The sequence below is a fragment of the Vombatus ursinus genome, unplaced genomic scaffold (assembly GCF_900497805.2).
Source record: "Vombatus ursinus unplaced genomic scaffold, bare-nosed wombat genome assembly UNPS02005659.1, whole genome shotgun sequence".
NCBI lineage: Eukaryota > Metazoa > Chordata > Mammalia > Diprotodontia > Vombatidae > Vombatus > Vombatus ursinus.
In genome coordinates, this window is record NW_020945437.1 from 4,176,355 (window position 1) to 4,191,861 (window position 15,507).

At 37.6% G+C, this 15,507-nt stretch overlaps 1 protein-coding gene across 3 annotated transcripts in view; it reads left to right on the forward strand.

Annotated features, from left to right (window-relative positions):
* The window catches only part of LCP1 (lymphocyte cytosolic protein 1), a 103,724-nt gene that overhangs the window by 52,707 nt on the left and 35,510 nt on the right, over nucleotides 1-15,507 (forward strand). Inside the window, exon 1 of one of the 3 annotated variants that reach the window (XM_027848133.1) lies at nucleotides 9,899-10,002. The exons of the other annotated variants lie outside the window; for them this stretch is intronic. The gene's annotated coding sequence lies outside the window, so the exon portion shown is untranslated. Of the gene's footprint in view, nucleotides 1-9,898; nucleotides 10,003-15,507 lie in introns of those variants that run through there. 3 annotated transcript variants of the gene reach the window in all.

The following is a 15,507-nucleotide window of genomic DNA, read 5'->3' on the forward strand; positions in this document are numbered from 1 at the left end:
AAAAAAAAAGTTGTGACTTGTTTAGCATGTAGGTCTGAGTTGGATCCAAATTTCTTCTCCCTCAAAGTTCAGTCAAAACACCATTCTCCTTCTCTGTACAAAATTTAGTATATTTGTCTTCTTATTTTATTCAGTTCTCTGGTTGCAGTGATTCTTATATTAATCAAATTTCAGGATACCCTCCTTGGGCAAAAAAATCAGCAGAGCCATACTGCTGATATGTACTCTTTAACTGAGCACAAATTAAGCATTATTGTTTTCCTCAAGAAACATTAGTATAGTTACTTTTGGTCTCCAAGTTGATAATGATTAGATGGGTATAAATGATAGAAAAGACAGAAATCAAGAAATGTCAAATGAGAGTAGCAATTCATATAGTTTTAACTCCATAAAATGCCTGTGGAATGATAAGTATATAATCATATGCAAATTTTATTTGGGTATAATATTTATTCTTTAGCATCATCATCTCTGGAATTCCAAGGCCCTTTCCAGTTGTAAACCTTTAATTCTGTGATCAATTATTAGGTCTAAAATTGATGTTAACAATATACCAGGTCATATATGGAGACCATCCTCAATGGGCTTTCCCTTTGAAAGAGATACTTTAGTGACTCACATTTAGAATGATTTTAATTGTGGGAATCATATTTGTGAGATCTGGGGACAGAGGAGTTATGATATGAGAAAAACAAGCAATTTTATACTCATGGCCATCAATGTACTTTTAATTATTGTCACCATTATTGGATAAGTTAGGTATAGGTATCTTGAAAATTTTCTTTTTTTTAAATTAATTTATTTTGATTTATCAACAATCACTTTCATATGCTTTTGAGTTTAAAATTTTTCTCCCCCTCCTTCCTCACCTCCCTCCCCAAGACAGTACGCAATCTAATATAGGCTATCTCCATACATTCCTATTAAACATATTTTCACATAAGTGATGTTGTAAGTAAGAATTAGAACTAATAGGAGAAACCACCAGAAAGAGGAAACAAAACACAACAGAAGAAAAATAAACAGCAAATAGTATGCTTCGATCTGCATTCAAACTCTATGGTTCTTTCTTTGGATGTGGATAGCATTTTCCATCACGAGGCCTTTGGAGATGAGAAGGGTTAAGTTTATCAATATTAGTCATCATACAATGTGGCTGTTATTGTGTACAACGTTCTCCTGGTTTTGCTCACTTCACTCAGCATCAGTCCATACAAGTCTTTTCCAGACTTTTCTGAAGTCAGCCTGTTCATCATTTCTTATAGCACAATAGAATTCCATTACATTCATGTACCACAACTTGTTCAGCCATTCCGCAATTGATGGGCATCCTCTCAATTTCCAATTTTTGCCACTGCAAAAAGTGCTGCTACAAATATTTTTGTACATGTGGGTCCTTTTCCCATTTGTATGATCTCTCTGGGATATAGCCCTAGAAGTGCTATTGTTGGGTCAAAAGGTATGCAGCACATTTTTATAGCCTTTTGGGCATAGTTCCAAATTGCTCTCCAAAATGCTTGGATCATTTTACAACTCCACCAACAATGCATTTGTGTTCCAATTTTCTCACATCTCCTCCAACATTTATCATTTTTCTGTTTTGTCATGTTGGCCAATCTGATAGGTGTGATGTGGTACCTCAGAGTTGTTTTGGTTTGCATTTCTCTAATTAATAGTGATTTAGAGAATTTTTTCATATAACTATAGATAGCTTTAATTTCTTCATCTGAGAACTGCCTGTTCATATCCTTTGACCATTAATAAATTGGGAATATCTTGAAAATTTTCAAAGGAAAAAGGATATGTTTTAAGTGTGAATGTAAGAACAAATAAGTTAGGATTATTACTGCAAATCTTTTGCATTAAAATTATTTTGCTGAAGATTTAAGTACTATTGCTATGAAGTCACCCTGACTAGTTAAAAAGAGGATGGTTCTTAAAGAACTTCAGTTGTTTTTTCTCCCGGAAGGAAGGACTGAAATGTTAAATTGAGGAACTAGCAAAACCACAGTTTTGCGGTGGTAGCATTGATTCTTCTTTTTCAGTCCAGCACAAGTTACAGGGTTTCTCTCATTATTTTCTTCCTGTTCTTGCCTGGCTGAGCTAAAGAGAAAAAGAGAAACTTTTCTGTGTGGACTGCATAAAGACCCTAAATTCAGTAGACAAATGAATTATGCATGTGATCTGCAGTCTCACTGAGAACTCGCCTTTCCCTGTCTTCTATTTGCATGGTGGAGAGAAGAGTGGAAAATTACAATGCTTTGTACTCAGGGTGCCTGTCACTTGATCCCTTAATCCAGTCATCTCTGATAGGATTTTCCTGTGATCTATTTCAAAGTGCCTAAAATGTGGAGGCCACAGTCATACTTGCATAAAATTTACATGTGATTCACCTACTTGTCATTCCTCAGACAGATTTGGGGTTCAAATGACATCATTGCTGCCCTTAAGTCTGGCACATCTTGATTGCTGTCTTTTCTACCATTTATACTTATCTCTTGGTTCACATTGCTGACATCAGAAGTTGGCAGAGGAAAAAAAAATCTCTTGGTCATAAGAAGGATGAGCATAGGATGATTTTCCTAATGGAGGAGGCTATGTTACATGGGCCTTGAAAACTGAGTTTAGGCAGAGTATAGTTGGGAAACAAGTTTGCATTGTTAAATAACTCTCTTTTGTTTAAAAAATGCATAGGGAGATTTCGCTGCTGATGACAGTACTTACCAAATATTTTGGAAAGTCCCTCTTTAAATTTCCCCATCTCTCAATGGATGGTCACACTTTCTTTCTTTGTCATTAAAGTATCTTCAGACTTCTGTTATTTCTCTCCTGTTATCACCCCTTCCCCAAAGACTATCAAAACCTAGGAAATGATGTGGCAGCCTTTCCATCATCAATCCAGAATCACTTTAATGTAACTATTACTTGAGCTTATTACTTTGTCAAGGTTTCTTTCTTTCATTTCCTAGTGCATTATCTTGATGCCAAGATTTGCTCCTCCTTCCTAATTCTGTATTTGTGTCAATGACCTCGCCTTTTATCGTGTTGGCCGTGTTCAAAATCTTGTGTCTTTGACTCTTCCTTCTCCTAAAGCTCTCCTGGGCAGTCACCAAGTCTTCATTCTGTCCCTACCTCTCTGTTCTCACATTAAAAAGGAACACATGCTTTAAAACAAATAAACATCAAACTTACAGAAAAAAACACACCCCTGGGTAGGCTGTCATTGCTACTCCACCTAATCTATCGTTAGAATTTTCTAGCATTTCTCCCCCACCCCCCTTCCCTCCCGGCCACTCTTTCCTTGCCCTTATCTCTCCTCATAGCTACTAGGATCACCATCATATCAGTTCACGTGGTCATATCACCCCTTTGCATAAAATCCTCTAGTGGGTTTGGAGCTGAGGGAGGAGGGGATTACTGTCTACTTCATGTGCAATTATGTATTATAGTTTGTGTATAAATGTCATATCCCCCTATGAGACTATAAGATCCATGAGGTCCAGGGTGATACCTTTTCTAAACATTAGCCTTGCTATCAACACCTAGCACACATTCCGCTTACAAAAAGTACTAAATAAACATTTGTAGAATTGAATTATTCTTGTATAATGTTTGGCTTTGTGACTGTAATCTATTTTGTTACAAATTCTGAAAGGTAAGATCCCGGCCTGTTTAGTTTGTTTTGAAAAGCACAGTACCCGTGGACTAAATGCCTTTTAACAACATCTGAACAATCCTTTCAACCTAGAATCCTCATCAACATTTATCCCAATATGGTCTCTAATCTTTACTGGTCTGACTTTCCAAGGGATTCTAAGACTATTTTAGGGACATACTAGTCTGTATAGCAGTCCTGAAAAAATTGCTGACAATTTCGTGGTGCAACATCTTTTAAGAGAAAGTTATATAAGCATTAGGTTACTTGAAACTTTGTCACCTTAATTCAATAATACAACCAATTGACAGTAAATATCAGCCAACCAAGCCATGGCTCCCTGAGTCATGTTTCTAAGAGGTCTTTAACAGCTGTAAAGGAGGGAATATGATAGAGGGGCTAAAAGTCAAAAGTGAAATGCATCAAATTGGCACAAATTCTACAGCTTCAGTTCTTGAGGTATGAGTGTATTAAAACATCAGTATCTCTGATCCTGTTGATAATGAGGTCAAATAATGACCAAATTAAATTTAAAATTATAGTGACTATTTACATGTAAAAAGATTGTTCATTTTTTTGGATGTTCTTCAAATTCAGACTTTAGATGCGACAAATATACAGGAAATTACCAGGTTGGAGAGAACGGTAGTAAATTTCTAAAAGGGCCAACAGAACCAGTACCCCATGTTTCTAGGCACTAAGAATAATAGCTGATGATAGCTAGTATTTACATATTGCTTTAAAGTTTGCAGAGCAACCAGGAAGTATTATCTCAGTTAAGCTTTACTCTATGAAATAATCTCATTTTATAAATCTAGCATCTTGGATTTTTATTTTGAGGTTGCTAGACAGGATTGATGACCTCACTACCAGTTTAGTGTTCTTTCCCTCAGAATTTCTACACACTTATAAGGTCTGGCTCCATTTCCTCAGTTGTTGCAAGGTACTTTCCACATTTGGGGCTCCGGGTAGATTAGGCCAGGTTCCCATAACTATTCCATAGAAAATAGGTCAGGAAATAGAGAAGTGGTTGGGTCTTAATTACTGCTGCTACCATTTAGAGTTCTCTTAGAAATTAGACCTTCAACAACTCTGAAGAAGGGATATAAAACAAAGACTGAGAAGAGCTAAGATGGGAGAAAAGCAAAGCTGAAACTAGGGTCTAACTGCTCCAGGGAACCATGAAACTACAAGGTTTCCCCCCTGAGCACCTAGGCTTGGCTATCAGGCAGTTCCTATTTGAGTCAATTCATTATTTCATGAGTCACAATGATAGTAGTTCCCCCAGAGTTTGACCATATCATCAGCATAGTTTTTCTTTTCTTTTTTTTGTAAATAGCATTTTATTTTTTCCAATTACATGTAAACATAGTTTTCAACATTCATTTCATTTTTATAAGATTTGGGGTTCCAAATTTTTCTCCCTTTCTCCTCCCCAAGACAAGAAGCAATCTGATATAGGTTTTATACACACATACACACACATACACATACATATATGTATATATATAAACATATATATGCAAATACACACACAGCATAATTATTAAGTAAGGCTGTGAACATTATTGTTCTTATGGGGCTTGCAAGGTACACAAGATGGTACTTACCTTGGTCTACTAGATAGTGAGATGGGTAGGTTGGATTTTCTCATAGATTTAGCTACTGTTCATACAGCCTCCAAAATATATAGAAATATATTAAGGGACTGAGACCCCCAGGATCTATGATGAGGAGTATTTTAGGGATATTGAAATGACATGTGGAGAGAAAGTAAAGAGATTTGGGAGTTTCCCTTTGCAAAAGAATTTACATTTATACTACTCTGCTATTGAGGTATTATTTATTCACTCACAAGATGGGAATAATGGTACCAGTTTTTCTTAAATAAGCTCCTTAGTACCTAACCTTGTGCCAAAGGTTTTTCTATTTCTACTTAAATGTCAAATGGCTCCCACCTTCTTCACATTTTAACTTAAGTGCAAGGGTAAAAAAGTCTTACTTATCTTCCTGGATTTGCCACAAACTCATTTAGGGACCTTGGGCAAAATACTTCATTTCTCAGTGCCTTCATTTATGATCTCTAAGGTGGGGATTATAATACCAGCTTTCTCCCCACTTCATGGAATTAAATTCACCCCAAAGAGGAATGCCACATGGATGTATAAATGCTAACAAAAATAGAAAACAGGTGATTCCAGTGAAAATTTATCAGCAGAGAGGAGTGGTAGGACACATTTATAGTATTTATGTTGGTGACCTAAATATACAAAATCACATCATAAAACAATTAGAGGAGCAAAGAAGAAATTACCTTTCAGATTTATGAATAGGTGAAGACTTTATGACTGAGCAAACAATAGAGGATGCACAAGATAAAAGGAAAAATTTTGATTATATGAAATTAAAAATATTTTATACAAACAAATCTAATGCAGCAAAAATTAAAAGGAAAACAAGTGGGGGAAAATCTTTGTAAAAAATTCTCTATAAAAGTCTCATTTTCAAGATACATAATTGAGTCAAATTTATAAGATAAATTTCACAAACAATAAATGGTGAAAGAATATGAATAGGCAGTTTTCAAAGAAGAAATCTGAATTATCAGCAATCATATAAAATACTTTAAATCATTAATAATTAGAGAAATAGAAATTAAAGTAACTTTGTGGTTCTCCTTCACACTTATCAGACTGACAAAGGTGACAAGAGAAGAAAATGACAAATGATGGAAGGGCTGTGGGAAAACAGGTACACAAGTGCATTGTTGATGGAGTTGTGAATTGGTCCAGCTGTGGTAAAAAGCAGTTTGGAACTATGCCCATAAAATTAACAAATTGCATATATATACTCATTGATCCAGCTAAACCACTGTTAGGCCTGTACCCCAAAGAAATCAAAGAGGAGAGGGATCTATATATACAAAAATATAACAACTCTTTTCACAGTTGTCCCAAATAGTAAACTAAGAGGTTTTTCTCTTGGAAAAATGGCTAAGCAAATTGGGGTATATAAATGTATTGGAATATTGTTGTACCAGAACAAATGATGAAGTGGACAATTTTAGAGGATACTGGGAAGATCTTTTTGAACTGATGCAGAGTGAAATAAGCAAAACTAGGAAAGCAGTTTATAAAATGATAGCAACATCACAGAGAAAAACAACTTTGAAAGACTTTAGAATGCTTATCACTGCAATGATAAATGAGTCCAACTGAATGAAGATGAAACATACCACTCCCTTCCTGACAGAGAGATGATGAACTTAAAATGTAGAAAAAGACATATATTTTTACCCATAGCTAATATGGGAATTTGTTTTGCTGGACTATGTAGACATATATTAATGATTTTTTTAGTGGGAGAGACAGATTAATTTAAAAAAAAAAACTTGTTATATAGAAAATAAAAGTTATAAACTTAAAAAATATGATGGATGTAGTGAAAAGCATTCTGACTCCTAAAGAAAAGGATGGAAATAAGCATCTCTAAAACGATTCTCTCTGATGCAAAATCCAATAAGGATGATGTCATTTATTTTTCTAATTCTATATAGAATCAGAGAGTTTGAGTTAGAATGGACCTCATATCCCTACCCAAGTTATGAATCTATCTAATAACATAAATTTAGAGCCAACAGGGACCTTAAGAACCATTGAGTCTGACCCTCTCATTTTACGGGTGAGCAAACTGAGGCCCAGAGAGGTTGTGACTTGCTCAGTGTCACACAGCTAGTAAATATCTGAGATTGGATTTGAAACCATCTTCATGATCCCAAGTCCTATCTATAACATCTCTAATGAGGGGTTATCCAACCTGTTTGAAGATCTTTAGTAAATGGAAACTTGTTTCCTGTTCCATTTGTGGATAACTCTTAATTATTAGGAAGTTTTTCCTTATATTGACCCGAAGTTCACTGTAACTCCTCCCTAGTTTTACAGGGCCAAGTAAAATGAATCTATGTCCTCTTCAATCTGATAACTCCAGGCATTTGAAAACTTTTATCACATGTACCTTCGACTTCTTCTGCTCTTTGATCCTCACCCTTCTCTTTTCAAAGCTAAACATTCCCAGTTCTTTCATCCAGTCTTCCCATATTTTCAGCCACATCACTATACTGGTTATCCTCTTCTAGACATTTCTCTAGCTTGTCAGTGTCTCTTCTAAAATACATCTCTTGGATCTGGACTCAGTACTACAGATGTATTCTGACCATGGCATTTTATAGCAGGCCCATCACCCCTCTGCCTTTGAACCACAGATTCTTAATCTAGGGCATATATGTCTATCATTAGATTTCAGGAGGTCCATGATTTTGGATGAGAAAAAAAATTACATTTCTATTTTTACTAACTGAAATTTAGCATTTCCTTTAATTATGAATTAAAACAAAATTCTTCAAGGTTTGTGTAGACTGCACCATGTTGCCGAAAGGGTCTGACACAAAAAAAGGCTAAGAACTCTTGCATTGGATGTTAGAGTTTTATTAATGAAGGTTAAGATTAAAGTACTTTTTTGATGATGTTGACAGTGATGATGATGAAGACTACTACCAATAACAATAAGTTAACATCTATATAACACTTTATAATTTGGAAAGCACTTTACAAATATCTCCTCCTCACAGTGACCCTGGGCAGTAGGTACTATTATTATCCCCATTTTGCAGATAAGTAAAACTAAGGCAAACAGAGGTTATGACACTTGCCCAGGATCACACAGCTATTAAGTGTCTGAGGTCAAATTTGAATTCAGGTCTTCTTGACTCCAAATACAACTATTTATCCACTGCGCCACCTAGTGCCTAGACTGCCTCATCATCACACTGTTGGCTCATGCTGAGTTTGTGGTCCACCAGAACCTCTAGGCCTTTTTCACATGAGCTGCTTTATAGCTATGTATTTCCCCTCTCTGTTATGATAAAGAAGGCTTTAATAAAGATGAAAAGATAATAATGATATAGAGCTTCTGGAGGAGGGAAGTGAGATGGTCCAACCTGTACTTTAAGAAAATCACTTTGGCAATTAGGAGACAATTTTGTTAGGAAATTAAATGAAAAATTTTGAATATATAAAAGGGGAGGGGAGAGACTTGAAGCAGGGATACCACTTAGGAGGCCATTGTGCTAGTAATGTATAGAGATAATGAGGGCCTGAACTAAGGTAAAGCTTTTTAAGGAAAGAGGAAATCAATAGGGAAGATATGGACGTAGATTTGGGAACAGACTGGACATCTGGGGTGAGGGAAAGTGAGGAGTCTAGGATTATTGGAAGATTGCAGAGCTGGCTACCTGCTCAGCTGATAATCTGAACTCTAGTGCAGAAACTTTTCCTCTGTCCTTCTCATCTTCTCCGTCACGCCAGTGGAGGGATAGGGAGCTGTGGTTGGTGAAGGCTCAACAGAGGTGTCAGTCAAGGTGCAGAAAGGAAGAGCTGCTCATGAGCACCTCTTGTTCTTGATGACTTCTCTTCTTGGAATTCTGGTTCTGGCCTTCAGAGCCTCCTGGCTGCCCTCCCCAAAACCTAGGAGCCCAAAGCATTATCTTGCACTCCTCAAGCAGGGGCTGACAGGGGCAATTTGCAGGGAAGTTTTCCTATGCCAAGAAGAAAAATCTCTCAGTGGAAAGACTGCTGGATTTGGAGATACAGGTCTTGGGTTTGAATCCTAGCCCTCTCTCTGATTACTTGTATGACTAGGCAACTCACTGTATTTCTCTGGGCTTCAGTTTCTTCCTCTGTAAAATGGGAGGAGTAGAATGAATGAACTCTAAGCTGCCCTTGCAGCTCTGAATCTGTGCCTCTAATAATCAGAATCCCTCTTTCCTGCACTTTCTCACACAGCATTTGGATCAGTGATAGTGGGCAGTGTAGCACAGTGCCTAGCACATAGTAGGTTCTTAATAAATACTTAACAACTTGATGAGGGTCATGGAGGAGGACAGTCCTCAGGGAGGTGTGGATAGAGTTGGAGATTGAACTTAGAAGTGCTGTACCCAAGAATAGGCAGCATGGACCATGCAAGGACTGTGCTAGTTGTGCAGAAGCAGGTATCAGTCTCCCCTCTGCATGGTGTGGAGCGGTTTCCTGGAGGCAGCCCCCATAAAAGCCTACCATGTGGTCTAGCTCATCCTGTATGCTCTGCAGCCTCATGCTATTTTTAGTCTAGCTTGTCTTCCACTGCCCCCTCCTTGTTTCCACAGTCGGGCTCCGCTCCCCCAGTACAACCCTTTTGGTTGACATCACTATTCTGATCACTGCAGGAGACATAGCTTATAATAACTTCTAAAAGGCACCAGAGTCGCTGCTTCTTCCGACCTCACTTAGATCATCGGGCTGCCAAAGGCAAGGGTAAGCAGCGCCGGGGTTTGATTGCAGTACACATCTTTCCTAAGGGTATATGCACCATCCTTCTTAGACCAACTCACCGAAGCAATTAGTTCTTGTAATTGTTTCATTCCTCATAAATTCATAAACTGGTCTTCCTGTTACAGGTGTTTTTACCTTTCTTTTGTAGGGGCAGGAGTGGGGTGGAGATTAAAAATCTTTCATATATTGGCAAAAGGATGAGTTGCAAAGAGGGAGCTTGAAGTGTTAGCTAGAGTGACGTTTAACCCCCCTGCAGTCTAGCTACCTTTCCAACTCATTTATTACTCCTCCTCTATGCTTACTTGATTAGCTGTTCCCCTATATCAGCTATCCTGCCGTCATCTGCCTCTGTACAGACCATCTTCCATACTTGGCATGGACTGAGTCCTCATTTCTATCTGTTGAAAGCCTTCTTTCTCTTTCTTCAAGTCCCAGCTCAGCTCAGTCAATAAACATTTATTAAGCACCTACTGTGTGCCAAGTATTGTGCTCAGCGTTTGAGAGACAGATACAAAAAAGAAAGATTGTCCTTGCCTTCAAGGAGTTTATGATCTAATGAGAGATGACAGTACACAAAAGGAAGCTGAAAATCAGGGGATGGCTAGCCTGAGAGCTCTCCTTAAATGGAAGTTCTGTGAGAAGCTGTCCTCTCAGCCCTCCAGGTAGAGGAACTTCAGAAGCAGAATACGGATGACCTGAGTTCCAAGGCTGATGTGATCTTACGGAATGAAGAGGTCCCTGAGTAGGGCATGGAGATGAATTCCCACCTCTTCCGTGAAACCTTCTCTGATCTCTCCCTTTCCACATTTCTTTTTAATACTGTATTTGTATCACGCCCTTATCCTTATCATATTCTGCCTTGTATTATATCCATTTGTATACAAGTCATAGCTGTTTTCTGGCAGTCCTGTTGGCCCTCCTCCCTGCCTGCAACAGGCCTGGAGTCAGGAAGACCTGAGTTCAAATTCAGCCTCAGACTTAATAATTGTGAATAACAGCACTTACCTCCCAGGGTTGTTGTGAGGATCAATTGAGATAACATTTGCAAAAGGCTTAGCACAGTGCTTGGCACACTGTAGGCACTATAAAAATGGTAGCTATTATTATTAGCTATTATCTTTGGCACCTTTTCCCCATAGTGCCTTAATATATGTTTGTTGTAGAATTGAACTTCATAAAATAGAGAAGTGTTAAGGTTTAACTTCAATTTAACAAGAGTTAAGAGAATTCCGAGGCTGCCCCGGGATTTCAGCGAGCTTTTAAAAGTTGTTATTGGTAGAAACCAGAGGCCATGGGGCCCTATTACTCATAATTCAACAAGGATGAGCATAGGAAGTAATTCTTTGCCCCCTGATGTGAACCCTAGTTTCTACACGGCTACTTGATTTATCTTTGCATGCTTCAATGATTTCATCTCCTTTCCTCCACCCCAATCCATCCCTATCACACAGTTAGATACTTGTGGTGCACATTATGTCCATGTACATCCCTAGAATATGGAAGAACTATAAGGTAATTATTTTATAATCAAATTTTCATTCCTTTTTAGGAAACATAGTTTAGTTTTAATGTTAATTAATAATTGCCCTTACTATAGAAAGTACTCAATGAAAAGTCCAGAATGGTCAAGTCAACAGGAATTTATGAAGCACTTACTGTGTGCCATTTTCTGGGAATACAAATATGAAAAAAAGAATCTTGTCCCTCAAGGAACTTATAATTTAATGGGAGAAGAAAACATTTAAAAGGAAACTGATGGGGTGGGGACAGGAGAAAAAGTACTAATACTGAGACATGGTAGACAAAGTCAGAAGAGGAAATAATAAGTGACAGGCTGAGTGGTCTCCTTAAAATGGAGGGTCTAGGAGGCATCAACCAATCATGGCAAGGGGCTTCAGGGGCAGAGTACTTGCAGTGTAAGAGGTCCAGGTGTGAAGTAACCTTCCAGGTGAAGGGATTTCTTTGACATTCTAGAGACAGTCCAGAGACTCAGGCATACTCCACTCCTGGAGGTAAAGACATGGAGGGGGCTTGCGCTTGGCATTTTTTTAAATGGAATAAAACAAAGAAATAGCAAATGAGGAGAGTCTAAATACCCTGAATTTATTTAACCGAGAAAAGAGAGGGGAAACAATGACAATATTCAGGTATATGATGGATTTTTGTTTGAATTACAGATCACAGATTCTACTGTTCCACTGAGGAAAGCACAAGAGAAGATAAGTTTTAGTTGCATTAGAAAGAATTTAGGTTATACGCTAGGGATGAGATGCACTGGGATATATTACCAAGGGAGAATGTAGCATTTCCTTATTTAGAAAATTATAATAAAATAGTAGAGAGCTCTCTTTCTGGGACAGTTTGAGTGCCTGGAAGCAGGGAGTGGACTAGATTGGTATTTCCCAAACAAGTGTGTGGTAACAGAGGAGGCTATCAGATCTCACACTCTGCTGGTGATTTTTTTTTTCCATTTTAAATGGAACAGAGGTGTACTGGCCCACTTACCATGGCTCTTGTTTCCTGTGTGCATGCCTTATCCCAGATAGCCCAGTAAGTCTGGGACACATTAGGATTTGTGGCTGCTTTGGGACTTGTTTAGAAAGACCCATACTGGGTGAGCCCCAAGTCTATACTGATCCCTATTTGATATTAGGCAACCCTTTGGGGAGGGAGTGCTCAGCCAGGATGGGATGGGGCATGTTCACCTATCACCTCTGATATTCAGTGTCATCCTAGTCTCTCTGGGTTCATCCTCAAGGTGGGTGTTTATTTTTTAAATTTTATTGACAGATTTTGTTTTTATGTCATCCACATTTTCCAATGTATCCCTCCCCTCATCCACTCTTGAGTTATCCCTTATAACAGAAAATAAAAAGGAGAAAAAAATTACCAAAAAAGTTTAACACAACTAATCAACACATTAAAATGGTATGACCTTATCTGTAATGTTCCATACCTGTAATTCTCCTCTATTAAGAAGGAAGTTATTTTCTTATCTATCTTCTTTGAGGCCAAGCATGGTCATTACAATGTTATAGAATTCATTTTTAATTGTTTTGTTGTTATTATTTCCATTTACACTGCTGTAGTCATTGTGTATATTATTTTCCTGGTTTGGCTTCATTATTTAGCTTTGGTTTCTATAGGTCTTCCCATGATAAATATTCGTTATATTCCATTCTGTTCTTGAGCCACAACTTGTTTAGCCATTCTTCAATTAATGAGCATCTATTTTGTTTCCAAGTTCTTTGCTCCTACAAAAAGCGCTTCTATAAATACAGTGTTTTGATGTATTTCATTGACTGCCTTGGGACATAAGCCTAGCATTAGAGTTTCTGGGTCAAAGCATATGAACATTTTAGTCTCTTTCTTCATAAAATTCCTAATTGCTTTCTAGATAGGTTGGACCAATTTATAGCTCTAAAATCTCTGCATAAATGTGCCCATCTTTCCACAAACCCGCCAGCATTGACCATCCCTGTCTTTTATCATCTTTGTCAGTTTGTTCCATGTGAGGTGAAAATTCATAGTTGTTTTGATGTACTTCCCTCTTCCAAACATTCATTATTGTAAATGTTTTTAGAAACGCTTCTACAAAGTAAAGACCTTTATATTTCTAAAATTACATAATTGATGGTGATTTTATTATTTGATACTTTTTAATTTAGTTTTTAAAAAACTTAGTCATTTTATTTTTCTTATGCATATTTATATTTGCTAAGATAATAACAAGTCAATAAATATTTATTAAACACCAGGCATAGTTTCTATGCCAAAGCCAATCAATAAACATTTATTAAGAACCTGTGCCAGACACTGTGTTAAGCACTGGAAACGCAAACAAAGGTAAAGTCCTGCTCTCATGCCTCAATTTAGTGTGTTCCCAAATGCAGAGCACAAGCTAGTTTCATGGGAGTAAGAATTTCAACCCTTGAGGACCTTAGAAAGCCTCCTGTACTCCAAATCTCTGGTTAAGTGAATTCCCCAAAGTCTCACAAGCTAGAAAGGTTTTGAGTATAGGCCTAGAGAAATCACATAAATCATCTTTCTATAGTGCTTTAAAGTTTGCAGGCATTTTGTGTAAGGAGTTTTGTATCTAAAGATCATTCTAGTAAAGTGTGGAGAAATTATCACCTAATGTAATGTTGGACATTGAATGATTCTGAGGGGGTCATAATAATTCATGAACCCAACTAAGGGATGGAGGACTTGCAGTCTGATTTAGTGGAGAAAGTACTCACACCACTGAACTCATTATGTTTCTTTCCCAAACCCTTCTCTCTTCCTAACTTGCCTATTACTATTGAAGGTTCCACCATTCTCTCATTCACCCAGGATCAAGAGTGAGATATGTTATCCTCAATTCTTCACTCTTTTTCACCCCCCAGATCAAATGAATTGCCAAAGCTTGTTCGTTTTACCTTTGCAATATCTCTTGTTTATGTTCCCTTCTCTCCTTTGACATTGCCACCATATTGGTGCAGGCACCTTCTGCTTAAACTATTTCAGTAATCGGTTGGTGGGTCTCCCTGTCTCGTCTCTCACCACTCCAGTCCCTCTTCCACTCAGCTATCAGATTGATCTTCCTAAAGCCATTTGACCATGTCACCCCTCCTCTCAATAAACTTCAGTGGCTCTCTAGAACCTTCAGTATCAAATATAAAATCTTTTGACATTCAAAGCCCTTCACAACCCTCCTCCCCACCACCTTTTCCAGTCTTCTTACACTTTACTGTCTTCCACATACTCTATAATCCATTGACAGTGTTATACTATTTTTTCTACAAGATACATCTCTCCACAGGCTGTCTCCTGTGCCTTGAATTCTCTTCCTCCATCTCCTGACTTTTAGCCTCAAAACCTATTAATTTAGGCTAACTTGAGTTGTAGAATTATAGACTCCTACAGCTCTGAAATAGATGGATGAACTTTGCTACTCTTTGCTATTTTTGTTATTGATATTTCTAAATACTATTTTTAAAACTGTGTAATTTTTAAAAGTTGGTATGTATACCCTGTGGCTAAATGTCTTAGAATATCACCGCTATCAACTTAATAAAATGAAATCTGCACACAAGTACAGTCAAACCTGACTTAGATAAGTGATTCAAGATTTTTGCCCTTAGAATTTATCCTGTGGGCAGGGTTTCGAAAGTTTGGTTCCAAACTTCCCCACTAATTTGCTGCAGATCTTAAAAATGTCTCCTGGCCAGAACATGGTTAGAAGTTTCTTTCATCAAAGTGGGGAGATAATAAAGGGGCAACAGACCACAGCTGAAGATACTACATTGATTTGAAGGGAACCTGTCTCATCAGCTTCTCCTTCAGTGCTCCAAATGCCTCGAACCCTCTTGGCTATTCTTTTGAATTTCTTCCCATAGTTTGTTACTATCCTGCTGTGCCAGCAGGGCATACATTGATTACCTCATGGGCTAACCTTTTTGGTCTTAATGACAGTGTCATTTTCTGTACCTTTAAATCAGAGTG